This window comes from Clarias gariepinus, chromosome 5 (assembly GCF_024256425.1).
Source record: "Clarias gariepinus isolate MV-2021 ecotype Netherlands chromosome 5, CGAR_prim_01v2, whole genome shotgun sequence".
NCBI classification, from domain to species: Eukaryota; Metazoa; Chordata; class Actinopteri; order Siluriformes; family Clariidae; genus Clarias; species Clarias gariepinus.
Window position 1 is genome coordinate 35,303,259 of NC_071104.1, and position 13,933 is coordinate 35,317,191.

Consider the following 13,933-nt stretch of genomic DNA (forward strand, 5'->3'; position numbering starts at 1 on the left):
AATCACTTAACTAGACCCTGACCAACAAATTGATGCATGCAACAAAAATCTAAAAAAAAAGCAACATGATCAAAAGAAATTTAAAAAACAGATGAAAAACAAAGTTATTGACATGTATCAGTCTGGAAAAGGTTACCATGGCCACATCTAATGCTTTGGGACTCCAGCGAACCTCAGTGAGAGCCGTTATTCAGAAATGGAGAAAACTGTTTGTTGCCTTGACTTCTTAACACTACTACTACAAGTTCTCAAGCAAAGAGTAGAAGTAGATATATTGGAAATTTGTCTATTTTAACAATCAAGTCCATTCTGGCTTTTCTCCATTAGTAAATCATTTTAAAGAAAATCTTCTGAGAAACGAATAAACAGCCATGTAAGAATGTAGAGAGAAACGGTGCATAATGGAGAACACTGTGCACTCAGACAGCAGCTACATTTATATGAATTACTTTAATGCATAACTTTAACTAAAAATAAACTTGTAAAATGTGTACTGTCGTATATATATGTAGGCATGGAATGGCTTTGGTTTCCACAAAAGTCACAGTGTTCTGTTATAAAGAACAAGAAAAGTCCAGTTCTTTCCAAGAAAATGGCTTGGAAAGAACGTTTATTACATAAACAAAAACATTACAAGCACAGAAACATAACGACTGAACCAACAAGCAGATATTCTTAGCCAAAAGTCGTGACAAATAAGTAACTGTTAAATAAATCAGATAAAAAGTGTTTGAATTAAAATAGACTCCCCCCCCCCCCCCCCCCCCCAAAAAAAAACAAAAACGAATTCAACGTTCACAAGCTACGTGTACAAAATATTGTTCAGTTAGGTTTTTCGATCAGATCAGATTTGCATGTCATGACGGTTCACGTTCATAATTACAAGTAACTTTTATCTGACTTTAATGTAGATGCGTCTGTCCTCTGAAATGAAATGCAAATCCGATCGGACCAAACATTCCAATTAAATCTCAGCAAGCGGTTAGCCTGCTGTATCTGTTGAGGTCCAGAAGAGGGAATAAACCTCGCCTTAGCTGTTTTAGCAGCTATTGCTAGCATTGCTACAAAATTACAGCGCTGTCTGTGTTGACAGGTGATGTTATCGCCGTCATCACCATTCGCGGAGGCAAAAAGTCTCACGCATTTCGATGCATTTGGCGTTCTCATTCAGGTCACATGACCCTGTTATTAGAATATGTATCTAATTTAGGCCGACATTCAAAAGTGACTGATATCCGATCTGAAATCTATATGTGCATTCAAATTCAAATAGCCCTAGAAAATCAAATCTGTGTCACATTAGTGTAGAATTTTTTTTTTAAATCACTAGTTATGTAAACGAAGACTTTAAACAGCATGCAGTTCACTCTACTATAAAAGCCAGAAAACATTAGCGCTAGCAGCGATATTCGGAAACCCACTGCATCAGCGGCATCCATGCAGCATCTCTGAATTAGAAAACTAGTAGTGTGGTGTCTGCTGCCGAGACGGTCCATCACGTCAGAGTTATCGACAGAACGACGGGTCTCGTCCAGACTGCTCGGCATAAAAGTGTCCATCTTGACGCATAGTGAGGGTTCTACTGCTGAGCAGATCATTCCATATCAAGACAAAAACTCATTTAACTGAAGGTAAAAAGGAAAGATGCAAGGGAATTAACTTTTTTTTAATACATAAAAAAAAAATCTCTAATGTGCACTGGTTAATATTTATTACAATTGATTGGGTAAAATTTGAAGAAATTAATTACACCAAGTCATTGACTTAAAGAAAGTGTCTGAAAAAGTAACTGCAAAATAAGCTGGACTTTTTTTTCCTTTTTTTTTTTTTTAGATCCATCCCATCAGGAGTGCTACATGTCCGCACAGACACGATCGAGGTTCTGACAAGTGATGGACTGCAAAGCAGTTTTTTTACCTCGATGGAATCCAAATTGAATAAACTAAAGTGTTTATACACCTTGGTATAAAAAAAAGTGTCCTCCAGAGGAGGAATTTAAAGCAGGACCAGCCACAGCACGACCCTAGGCCGAGACACAGCTCTTATAAATGCTAATCCTGCCTGTACTGCAGAACTGAATCAGGACAGAGATGCTCCTCGGGTCAGGAATGATTACGCCTGACGGATTCCAAATGAACATCAGACTGTGGTTTTGAACACCAACCCGCCAGCAAGAACGAAATCTAGAGATGAAGGTTGTAATGTTTCGTCCATGTGGGCAGAATGTACTTTTAACATTATACTGTAATGGTAATATAATAATCTTTTATATTATATTACAATAGTAATATAATAGTACAATTTTTAATTCTGCACAGAGCATTGATTTGCTCAGCGCATCTCTTTTTCTCTCTCTCTCACACACACACACACACAAAGTCACAGACCTGCCTATGAATTTTCCCACGTCTCTACTGAAGAGGATGAAATGTTCGTTACTACACAGTACATCAGGTCATGCCATTGAACACTCAGTTTAGTGAAAGTGTTTTAGAAAAAAATCGGTTTTGTGCTCGTGCTCTCAGTCTAAATAAAGTTGGCACAAAGGAAAGTGGATCAGGGTCAGGGGTAGCTCAGGGGTTAAGGCATTGGCCTATGGTTCGGAAGGTCCCAGGTTCAAATCCCACAACCACCAAGATTACATTACATCATACATATAAGATTACACCATTAGATTACAGCTGGGCTGTCAAGCACATAAAATCAACCTTATTGATTACTAAAATGTTAATCAGGTCAATTCTTAAAAGTAATTAATCGCTTAATAATTAACCAATAACCTTCCCAATAGGGACCCTAGTAGTAGACTCTCACCTTATGTCCCTTTAATCCAAAACACAACAGTGGCAGAATTCAGTCCATTCAGCAAATGTTGATGAAAAAGAACGGATTTCTTGCTGAAAGCCAAAATCCTCCTCCAAAAAAAAGTAAAACAGGCCTTCTAAAGCAGCTTTTCCAAAATGAAGAAAGTTTCTATTTCTCCTTGCCTGGTAGAATTAATACAAATATAAATATAATGTGACTGGTAGCTTTGGTTTAATCATTAGGCGTGATTGATTTATACCTTGCACAGGAACGATTGCTCCCCACGTCCCCACGTCCCCACTGGCCAGCGTTCACATTATTTTTGTTCTCTGTATTCAGTTACACTTGCATAGTTTCACTTTCCGATACAGCAGAAGGCGGCATGCGCCCATTTTGTTTTGTGAGCCGGCATTAAACACAAAAGAAGAAGAGAACCTTTGTGGAGTGATGCTCTCGTGCACACATAGCCGATAGCACTGTTGACGTCATATTTAAACAGCGATCTACTTTCACGATCCCACAATTCCACAATCGCTCAACTCCATAGATTGGCTTCTATGCCTGATTCGATCCGTGCCCAAGTGCGCTGTACTGTGCTCGAGACCACCTCTTCAAGTGCACTGGGGTAGAGTTCCTGAGTCTGGAACGATTATCTTCTCGATGATCTAAATGCACCAGATTTCGGGTACCCAAATGTACCCTAATGTGAAAACGTCCTAAGAATGCTTTCACACCTAAAGGCTTTTGTTGGTTTTAATTGAAATTAAGTTTCCCTCATGGTGTTGTTAATTTCATTTGTTATAAACACAGTAATCACAACTGCACCATCTTCCAGCCGTTTATTTTTTTTTAACTTAAAAGTGGTAAAACTTAAGGAACCTAATTAGCAATCACCAGGGCGACGGTCAACCCACCTAGGTTAACCTGCATCTTGAAATTGTCTCTCTTTTGTATCGCTTTGTCTCTCATGGTATTCCACAACATGGGATCTTCTTCCTGTATTCTGTTTTTTTTTTTTTTTTGATTATGCAGCAAGGACACCTGAGAAACAAGCAAAGATGAAGTTCTCGCATAATGTGAAGTCATGCATTTTATTATGCTTGGATTGTCTTTCTGAGAAAAGAAACCGGACCTGGGGGGAAACGGCTACTGAACTAAGGTTGTAGTGGAAGCGTCATAAAATCATCTGCACACATCCAAACCTCAGGCTTTTTTTTTTTTATTATTATCTTTTATTTTATCTTTTATATTCTATTTTGGGATGCTTACAGCTATGTTCCCATAAATAATCAAGTAGAAAGAGATTAAGGGAAGTTAACTACCTAATGAAGTGGATGAGCCATGTCAGACCCCGGAGCATGTGGAAGGCAGGTGCATTGTGTATTTTGTATGAGGACAGGTATGGGGGGAGGGGTCAAAGCGGACACAAATCAATGTCTTAGAAGTTTATATCCTAAAAGGTATAGTATAATAAAAAAAAGTGATACTGAGTATTAATAATCTCTAAATCCGATCATGTTTAGTCTGCGCTGGCTTAGTAATTAATAAGCTGAATTTAGTGTTTTAATGTACATCATGAAGAGTGCATCATTGCAAAGTCGGAGCCAAGGGATCTCTTGGCTGCATAAATCTTCTACGTAAATCTTCTATCGTAAGCGAAGCCAGCGACAAAGTCAGGACGCAGTTCTGCACATCCCGAAGTCCTTCAGGGCCGGAGATCCAGCGTGCCGCTTGCCAAAACCTTATCAGACCAGGTACTAAAACAGACCGGAAAAAAAAAAAAAAACAAGGCTGCTGCTGAGGTTTGTTTATGGCCAATTGAGCTGTCACAGAGTGCGACGCCGAGTCAAGCGGACAAGGACGGCGACCGAGCAGGTGCATTTATGATGCAAGAGCAATGTGATGTGCTGCAATAAAATCATGAGGTGACTAAAAAAGGAGGCGGAATCAATCAGGGCCGATTATTCCTGATGCAATTCGGAGGAAGGTTGGAAAGGGTCGGGAGAGAGCAGAAAGGTTCGGTCGCATTCAAACCCCTGTTTAAAGGATATCGTTGCAGACAGGTACAATACAGTAGGTATTATTTGGAGCTAAATAAAAGTAAATGAATAAATAAACACTGAAAAGTAATACGAGTTTGCCACCTGGGTCCTCACCAGGGCCGTCCCGCCAGTCATTCTGATTGACACCAGGTGTATTTGTGTTCATCACTTCCTGACTGATGACTCACCCCGACCTAGGAAAGCGGCGAGCCTCCCGCTGGAATCAAACGCAACGCGACCTGCGTGGGCCCCGTTCCCACCGTTCTCCAAGAAAGACGCGTCGGAAAACTTTAGTGATAAAATCTGTCACACATCTGTGTGGAGCGCGAATGGAAACTGTGAGCTCGATTCGCAAAACTGCAAAACACTTGTTTTAGCAAAAAAAAAAGTGCAGGTTTTGCTGGGTTCCATCGCACCTGGTGAATTAAGCATGAATAATCAGTCATATCAAGCATTTAAAAAAGTCTATGAAAAATGTGCAAAAAATTCTAATTAGAGTGCTATTTAGGAAAAACGATTCAATGTAATAAAAACAGAAAACTTTGAGCTGTCCTGACAAAGCAGAGACGCATAAATCTTTAGTGTGCGAGCCATGCATATTAAAAAGTCCAATAGAAATTGTGCAGACTTCAGGGGTAGGAGGCTATTTTAGATCGAATCGACGAGCAGGAAAATAGGAACGTGAGAGACAGAATACAGAAAAGAAGTGAAGAAGTAAAGTGAAAAGTTTTGCAGCTCTCCTGACAAAGCAGAAAAAGATCAATTCTTTAACATGACATCGGCTGAGGCTGTTTTTCCCAAACAGAAATAGCTCTGACTGTTCGAACAAAACATTAATAATAATCCATGTGAGCTCTTTCTGACATTGTTAAATTTGGCAGTCAGGAACAGGCATAAAACAAGGCGAAATATTCCTGAATATTGTCCAAGAAAAAAAAAAATAAGCAGAAAACTGTGCTTAAAAACTGCAATGCATAAAATCTGCATGGTGTTGAAGCCCACGAATCTGACCCATATGTGAATCGGACGAGCCAGAATCGAGCTCGAAAACAAGCATACGTGCACGGACATACCAGGCGTACGTTAACAATCCCGACGTCAGCAAATTATCTCTCGCTTTGAAAGAATCTTGTGTCAGCCCTGGAATTCGTCTGGCTGAACCTTCATAGCGAGCTGTTTACAGATGCGACTCCCCACATTCCTCGCATGGACCGGACCTGCCATAAACAACGGCCAGACACCGCAGGAAAAAAAAACGAGAGAGAAAGAAAAAAAGAAAAAAAGGCAAACTTTCTTACCAACAAGCAGAAAAACAGCACTCGGTACCGTGTGTCCAGGCAAGTCGAACAACGAGAAGACTTTCATAAGAACCCGAAGAAGAATGAGAGTCAGGGTGAGGCGAGTTATACGCTCAGAGTGAGAGAGAGAGAGAGAGAGAGAGAGAGAGAGAGAAGGATAGCGGGGAGGAAGTTCCAACGGTGCTTAATAGTTTTCAGCTGTGGGCCAGATGGGGATGCGTACAGGAGTGCTGTGAGAGGGCCTGAGGAGTTTGTGAGAGTGGCAGGGGTGGGGGTGGGGGGGTGGTAGGAACAGTGGAGGTTTGTAGCGGGTAACAAGGTTTACAATTTCAGAATTAAGATGTAAAAATATATATGAAATAAAGCAACAGGAAAAAAATCTCAGTTAATAATTACGTAAAAAAAAAAAAAAAGACAATATACAATAACAGAAAAAAACAAACAAATTAAGCGTAACAAAGAAAGCGGGATTTCTTAACTTCACACCAGCTCGTGAACAGAACTAACTTGCTAAAAGTTTTGCAATTATTCTTTTTTTATTACCATCCTTTCAATAGTCAGTAGCATTGTTTATAAATCACATAACTCTACACAAATGTGGTTTAGACTGACAAGAATCTAAGTCCCGTCTTCGGGCTTAGGTTTCTAACCATCATAGACTAGACTGAACTGTTGTAACCAAAAGAAGGCACTTGTCTAGCAGTGACACTAGTTGAACTGACTCTCACCCATATTTCGCCTGTTATGTGGCTCATAAACTACCGACGACTCCAATTAGCAGTGATTCCTTTTTTAAAAAACTAACAAAAAACATAATAACAACAATAATATTAATTGTTATTAAACAAATGTAGGTTCTAAGTAACATTTTTAATAATAAAAAACAAACAAATAGTTACCACTTAAAATGAAAAAAAAAATGAAAAAACGTTTATAAGCTGCTTCCGTATAGTTTGTAATTATAGTAATCTAAATAAATTTATTTTAAAAAAAGTTGTCATGATATCTTAAAAAAAAAAGTGTACTGTTTTGCAATGTATCACATTATCAATATTTTATCATTATATCACCCAGCCATAGAAGGAATAAAGCTGAATATGAATCTCACATTTTTCACCATGATCATTAACTGTGCTCTAAACAGAGAAAAAAAAAACAATAGGGTTTGGATTTTTTTTTTTTTGGTTTTGTTTTTTAAATGTATCTATATATTTGTTTCTCTTTGCTTTCCTGGTTTATTATTTTTTTTAAATTAATTTATATGTTTTTGCTTTGCTTGTTTTGTTTTTGCTTGTTTACTTTTATTTAGCTTTTTGTTCTGCTGTTTCCTTTTTCTTTTCTTTTTTTTGTTTGTTTTGTTTTAGTTTTTTTTTTTGGTTTTGTTTGGTTCCTATATATATATATATATATATATATATATATATATATATATATATATTGTTTTTGCTATTTCTGTTATTTATTTACTTTGCTTCAGCTTAGTTTTAGTCTTGTGTCTGCATTTGAACTGCGATCCCAGGGGACACAACTAAAGAAACATGAGCGCGAGGGTTTTTAACAGCAAGCCGTCAAATCGGAGCCTCGCAGAACAAACAAAGACGATGTTAGCATGAACATATAACAACTCCTGGTAACTGCGTGGTCAGGATGGTGGTGCTTAACACACTGTGCGAACTAGTTTGTTTATACTGTGGGGAATTAGAAACAGATAAATTGGTTAGAAAGTATTTCCGAATAAAATTTAGAAAAGTTTCATAAAAGAATGTATGAGAGGGAATTAATAATTTCTAATTTGAAACTAGACTGATGTAGATGACCCTGACTCACTCATCGTCTTTACCACTTTATCCCTGTGTCACAGGGGGCCTGGAGACTTAAGACTTATCTCAGGAGACTTATGGCACGAGGTGGAGCACACCTTGGACAGGGTGCCAATCCATCGCAGGATGACCCTCAGGAACTGTCAGATTTTAATATTTATGTGTTTTATAGTGTTTCAAGGATTATTAGATTGAGAAAAAAAAAATCTGGTTTAGGCCACACAAACCCCTGGCAGACCCATATCTTCTAAACTTGTGCTAAAGCAACGTAAACATTTCGAAATTTTCTCACGACTCTGCTGAGACTGAGTCAGCAGGACACCAAAAACGCCTGTGGTCAGAGAGAAAAAAGGTGGAGGAAGGAAGAGAAATCCCCCGAAATGTGAAAGAAATACGTTCCAACATGTTCCCCAACTCGAATTTCCACTGCAGCTGCAGAACAACTTGAGCACAAACACAAGTGTTTCTGTGGCTCTTCTAAGCAAATCACACGGTAATTTTAAAACCTGCATGATTATCAAGGTCAGATCAGAGATCTAGCTTTGGATCAGAAAACAAATGAGTGCAGTACCACGATCCATTTGCGCGCACACACACACACACACACACACACACCACAAAGCTGAGGATTGCGTCCTGCGTCCGCTGCCTGCATGGCCTCTGAGCGGTCTGGGTGGTGGTGTGTTAGTCTTGGCATTGCAGTGATGATGCAGACTTCAGCACATTCTACTCTTTATTTTCCTCGAGTGTGGGTTTTTCGTTTCACCCCCCCCCCCCCTTTTTTTTGCCTTTTAGTCATGTCCACCACTCCGTCTTGTGTGAACAGCTGTGTGGACGGAGGGGGAGAGACGGAGAAACCTGAGTGTTTTAATGTGTGCCAAATAGTTTCCCGTTTCTCAAGGTGCTGTGTGGTGGTTAAACCACATATTCTACACTTCATGCTTCTTATGAGTGTATCCACGAAATCCCAGGCACCTGGACAGCATTAACGAAGAATCTTTAGAGCAAGGGGTCACGAAACGATCTGGAATCGGAAATATTTCCGAGGCTTGGACCGACGTATGAGTAGGAGACGACTGGCCATATTTTAGCAACGCGAGTTCTGTAAACATGACAAGTGCAGACGTTCTGTTGTAGCTTATCACATGAATTCACAAAGATTCGGCGTGGTGCCATGTTGGATACGACGCTCTCGCGTAAATAAGTCTGCTTATCGAACTCGAGGTTCAAACGACTGCATAGTAAAGTGGGTTTTTTGAATCATAAAAGGCTGCAGAGGTTTAAAACAAAGCACATTTCTCCTAATCACGCTGTTTTTCCAAATCTAGCATACTACCCCAGTGCTAATAACAAACACACGCCTGCTCACTCGCTCTCTCTCTCTCTCTCTCTCTCGCTCTCTCTGTTGGGTTAAGACAAAATTTCCCCGCTGCTTCAATTAAAGAAATGATGATGAAGAAAAAATGGAAAACATAGGATTAAAATTTCAAAAAACTTTGAGCTTACAGAGAGCTATGTGACTTTTATAGCAGCGCCAGCTAACAGCAGAATGGGAATTAAAAAGTCTCGCCAGGACGCTGGTGATTTCTGACGCCATTCAATTTGTATTTTTTATTTGGATTTACAATTTATTTAATTGTTTTGTACAACACACACACTTCTTGTCTTGCTTTATGAATAAAGGTTCCTCGGCCTGACCGATAAGGCAATCATGAAATCAGTGATGACACAATATCAGATAGTGCTATCATGACAAACGAGTGAACTCAAAGTATTTTATACTCTTTTTTTATTTATTTTTTTAAACAAGTTTACAAAAGTCTTAAAGGTCTCTAAGATGTATTTGTTATATTTTTTCCCCAGTTGAAATACAACGATTAATTAAATATTTTACCTTGATTATAATAATAATTAAAAAAAAATGTTTCACAGGGTGGAGTCATGACATTGACAATTTTTTTTATTATTATTATTCCTTTTTAAGTTTTAACAGAGTTTAATAAATAAATAAATAAATAAATAAATAAATACATATATACAGGCAAGATTATGTCAGCTAGGCCTTCTGAATTTTTTAGGATTTGCTCTCTCTCATGTGTTACGGTGCTCATGCAGACTGAAGACCCATCTGATTGTCAAAAAATGACTAAAAAGAAAATTTATCATATGACCAAGTTTGATCCTAATTTCTTTCCATAAATGCAGTGTGGTTACCTGGCGGTGTGTAATAACAGCTTGTTTAGTGCGAATAAGAGGATGACCAGGTCTGCTAAACAGCAAGTTTCATTATAAGAAGCTTCTAGAATGGAATTTGGATTTTATATATATATATATATATATATATATATATATATATATATACATACACTCACACACACACACACACACACACACACACACACAGTGGAACCTTGGATTACGAGCATAATTCGTTCCAGGAAGCGGGCTCGTATTCCAAATCACTCGTAATCCAATTTTTCCATAAGAAATAATGGAAACACAAATTGTTCGTTTCACAGCCTCCAAAAAATAAATACATAAAAATAATTAACACAAAAAATGTAAAGTAAACATAAAACAAGTTTACCAGAACTTTAACTTTAAAAGAAAGTAAAAATAATCCTGACAGATAAGTGTTTCCATTTGTGCACGCAGGCGTTGTGTATGTGTGTGTGTGTTTGTGTGTGTGTGTGTGTGTGAATCTAAAGTAAGCTCCCCTCTCCCCCTTCTCGTCTTACATGGTTACCCTTCCTCCACTCTTTTCACACACACAATAAGCGCATGCGTGGTACATGATACTCGGTGCTCATAAACCAAAACCTGCTCGTTTTTTAAGTCAAAATTTTATTAAAAATCTTTGCTTGTCTTGGGGAACATTCGCAAACCACGTTACTCGCAATTCGAGGTTTCACTGTTTAAGATATGGGAATGGTGGCTCAGGCAGCTAAGGCTCTAGGCTGTCCATTTTTGGATCTGACGATCCGGGTTCGAGTCGCATACAGTCACTGCATGCGGTACAAAAATTAATTCAAGAGAATTTAATTCAACATTTGTTAAGTGTTAATGATTAATATATTTTAAAACTGCTTAATCTGTTTCCTCCAACCAGTTTGTCGTGCATTTCTTCATTCTAACATTGCATGTTTATAATACAAGTAAATCTGAGTATTTAAAAACTGTGGTTAATCATAGAATAAAAATAAATTTTTTATTGATTGACATCACTAGTTAAAACTCATTAAATATCATTATAAAGAAATATTTGTGAAGTCCTTAGTGATGCGTAAAGGAAGTTTCAGAAGTGGAAGAATTGAGAAACATTTTCTGAAACTTTAAATAGATCTTTGTAGAGATCTAATTTAGAGTTTTTGTGAAACTATTTGTGTACCTGAAAGATCTTGCAATGTTTTTACTCCTCAAAATTCTTCCCGCTAAACGGCATTCGATTGAGGTCAATATGTAAACAGCAAACATCGCATTTAAACATCTTGGGTTATTAAATCATACAAAAGCCAATGGTGGACAGGTTAATTGTCTCTGGGAAGGAGAAGACAAAACCGAAGTGGGATTTACTCCTGGGAGAACGCACGCAACTAATCTCAAAAAGACTGCAACTCAACAACAGGATAATCCGATAGGTCAGGCCCTGGCATTTCCTGCTGATACAACAAGCAAAGCAATCCAATTAAGACCAGACAAAGGTTGGACCACATAGCTGGAAAAGGACAATGTTTCTTTTAATAATCAGAAGATTAAGAGATGTCCAACTCCTCATGACAGCTTAAAAGGCCAAAGTCCATCACTGTCGTTGCTGTGAGGAAGTGATGTTGTATATTGAGGACACGCAGATAGATGGTGTAAAAATAACTCATACACATGGGAGGAGGAGAAAATATTAGATATTATAGACCACCATGGCCTAGCTACAGTTCAGAAAGGATCTTATATACAGTACATCTATTCAATAACCAGCCATATTACCAATACGTGCAACAAGAAATAATTCATAGGTTGTAAACGCACGTTGGCTTAACATCATTTGTCTCCATAGAATGCATAGACTTATGGTCTGCTTATAGAGTTTGAAACATGTGATGAAACGTATAATCATAATTATCAGATTCTCTTTTAATCTGGTTACTCTTAAGGTTTCTTCCTAATGTCATCTCAGGGAGTTTTTACTCCTCACTGGTAGATTGCCCTGAGATAATTTGGCACCCTATCCAGGGTGAAACCCCGCCCTCACCCTAAGTCTCCTGGGTTAGTCTTCATGCCCCTGTGTGACCCTGTGGACAGGATAAAGTGGTACAGATGATGCGAGTGATAAAGCACTTTCTTCATGTATATCCAGAATATATCCTTCTATTCATGTAAAGAAGCTTTGCTATAATGTTCATTGTTTACAGTGCTTCAAAAATATGAAATGTAATTAAATTGACTTTAATAAGCCAAACCAAATGATTATAAAATAATATAACAAATAAAAAAGAAAGCTACAAGTTCTATTTAGTGTAATGATGGAAATGACTTATAAGACATAACCCACAATCTAACACTGCTCTAGGCGAACTAAAACAATCTACAACCAAAACATCTACCCTAAATACCTAAAGAAATAATTATAATTATAATGAAGATATAAATTTTTAATGTTTTATATAAAGTTTATTTATTTATTTGTAAATGATCAGATTGAAGGAGGGCATGCGGAAAGTCTTTGACATTAACCAAAGAGATCACAGGCTTCCTGAAGAAATCACACAAGCAACTTAAAGCTTAGAGCTTCAGCAGTGCTCCTGGCTAAACATGTGTTTCCAACCATGACTTAATAAAGAGCAGGAAACTGGGAACTTTATGAAAAACATAAAAGTGTTAAGAGTAGAAAAAAAACTGAAAAAAAAAAAATCTATTAACTCTCGAGACTGTAGAAAAAGTTGTATATATATATCAGGCTCTTAAATCTTACACAATGGGCTGGATGTTCTGGATAAAGCCTCATTTCACAATTCATTCGTAACGCCACTCGAAGATGGATAAGGGTGCGAGAGATAACGTGCATCACTTCAGTTAACTGAATGAGATAAATAAGACTCAGCAAGTGGCTGAGGGGGAAAAACTCAACGAAACAAAGGATGTCCTCTGCATGTCAACGACCCAGATTTCTCCAGCTTTGAAACAGGAGAATCTTCACGTATCACCGAGCAGAAAGAATTCGACACAGTAAGGGACGGTAATTATCCACAGACATAAACAAAGCGACCATTTCTACAGAAAGAAACAGCGACATTCAAAAGGATTATTAAAAGATTAGCATTATTCTGTAACCATAAAATGAGAATATTTATAAAATAAGTCTGCTTAATGGACTGACGGTACAAACATGCTGCTCAGTGCTTTTAACAATAAAACGATATGGGAGGGGGGAAAAACTAGCTGTATAATGTTATGCAGTATTGTAAAATGTCACCATAGAAATGTTGCTCTGTTGAACGCTGCTGTCTGATACACAGTGGACTGAATGAGTTTCTTCACACTGAAAATATTCCGTGCAACAGTGCACTGATTGTAACGAGTGAATCTTTACACCACTATCCCTGTCCTGAATGTGTCTCTGTGTAACGAACAACAGCTGAATACATTCATTAGTCACTGACAGTAACACAAACTGAACCCCGCGGAGACAGAGTCCTGATTGGTACACGGGCCTGGTCCTGAGTGCTGGAATTAAAGCAGTTAAGAAAGTTCACGGTGTGGAGATGGAACAGTTTTGTGAGCCGGCGCTATGCGGCCGAGCTTTGATGAGACCGGAACGGGGGAGTTATAAACACTGTGACAAGGAAAACCTAATTGCCAATTAAAGCCACTTTGCTGAGGACATGAGCAAGGAGAGGCATGGCTTAACTAGCTGCCACATCCTTCACGACTCTTGAATCAGATTATTGCTCTCTGGTTGTGTGTAAACATTTAG

The 13,933-nt window shown here is 38.2% G+C and overlaps 1 protein-coding gene across 5 annotated transcripts in view; it reads right to left on the reverse strand.

Annotated features, from left to right (window-relative positions):
- Window positions 1-13,933, reverse strand: part of gulp1a (GULP PTB domain containing engulfment adaptor 1a) — a 153,204-nt gene that overhangs the window by 42,752 nt on the left and 96,519 nt on the right. Inside the window, exon 1 of one of the 5 annotated variants that reach the window (XM_053496817.1) lies at window positions 6,146-6,340. The exons of 3 other annotated variants lie outside the window; for them this stretch is intronic. The gene's annotated coding sequence lies outside the window, so the exon portion shown is untranslated. Of the gene's footprint in view, window positions 1-5,920; window positions 5,939-6,145; window positions 6,341-13,933 lie in introns of those variants that run through there. One more of the 5 variants, XM_053496820.1, reaches the window with a different exon arrangement.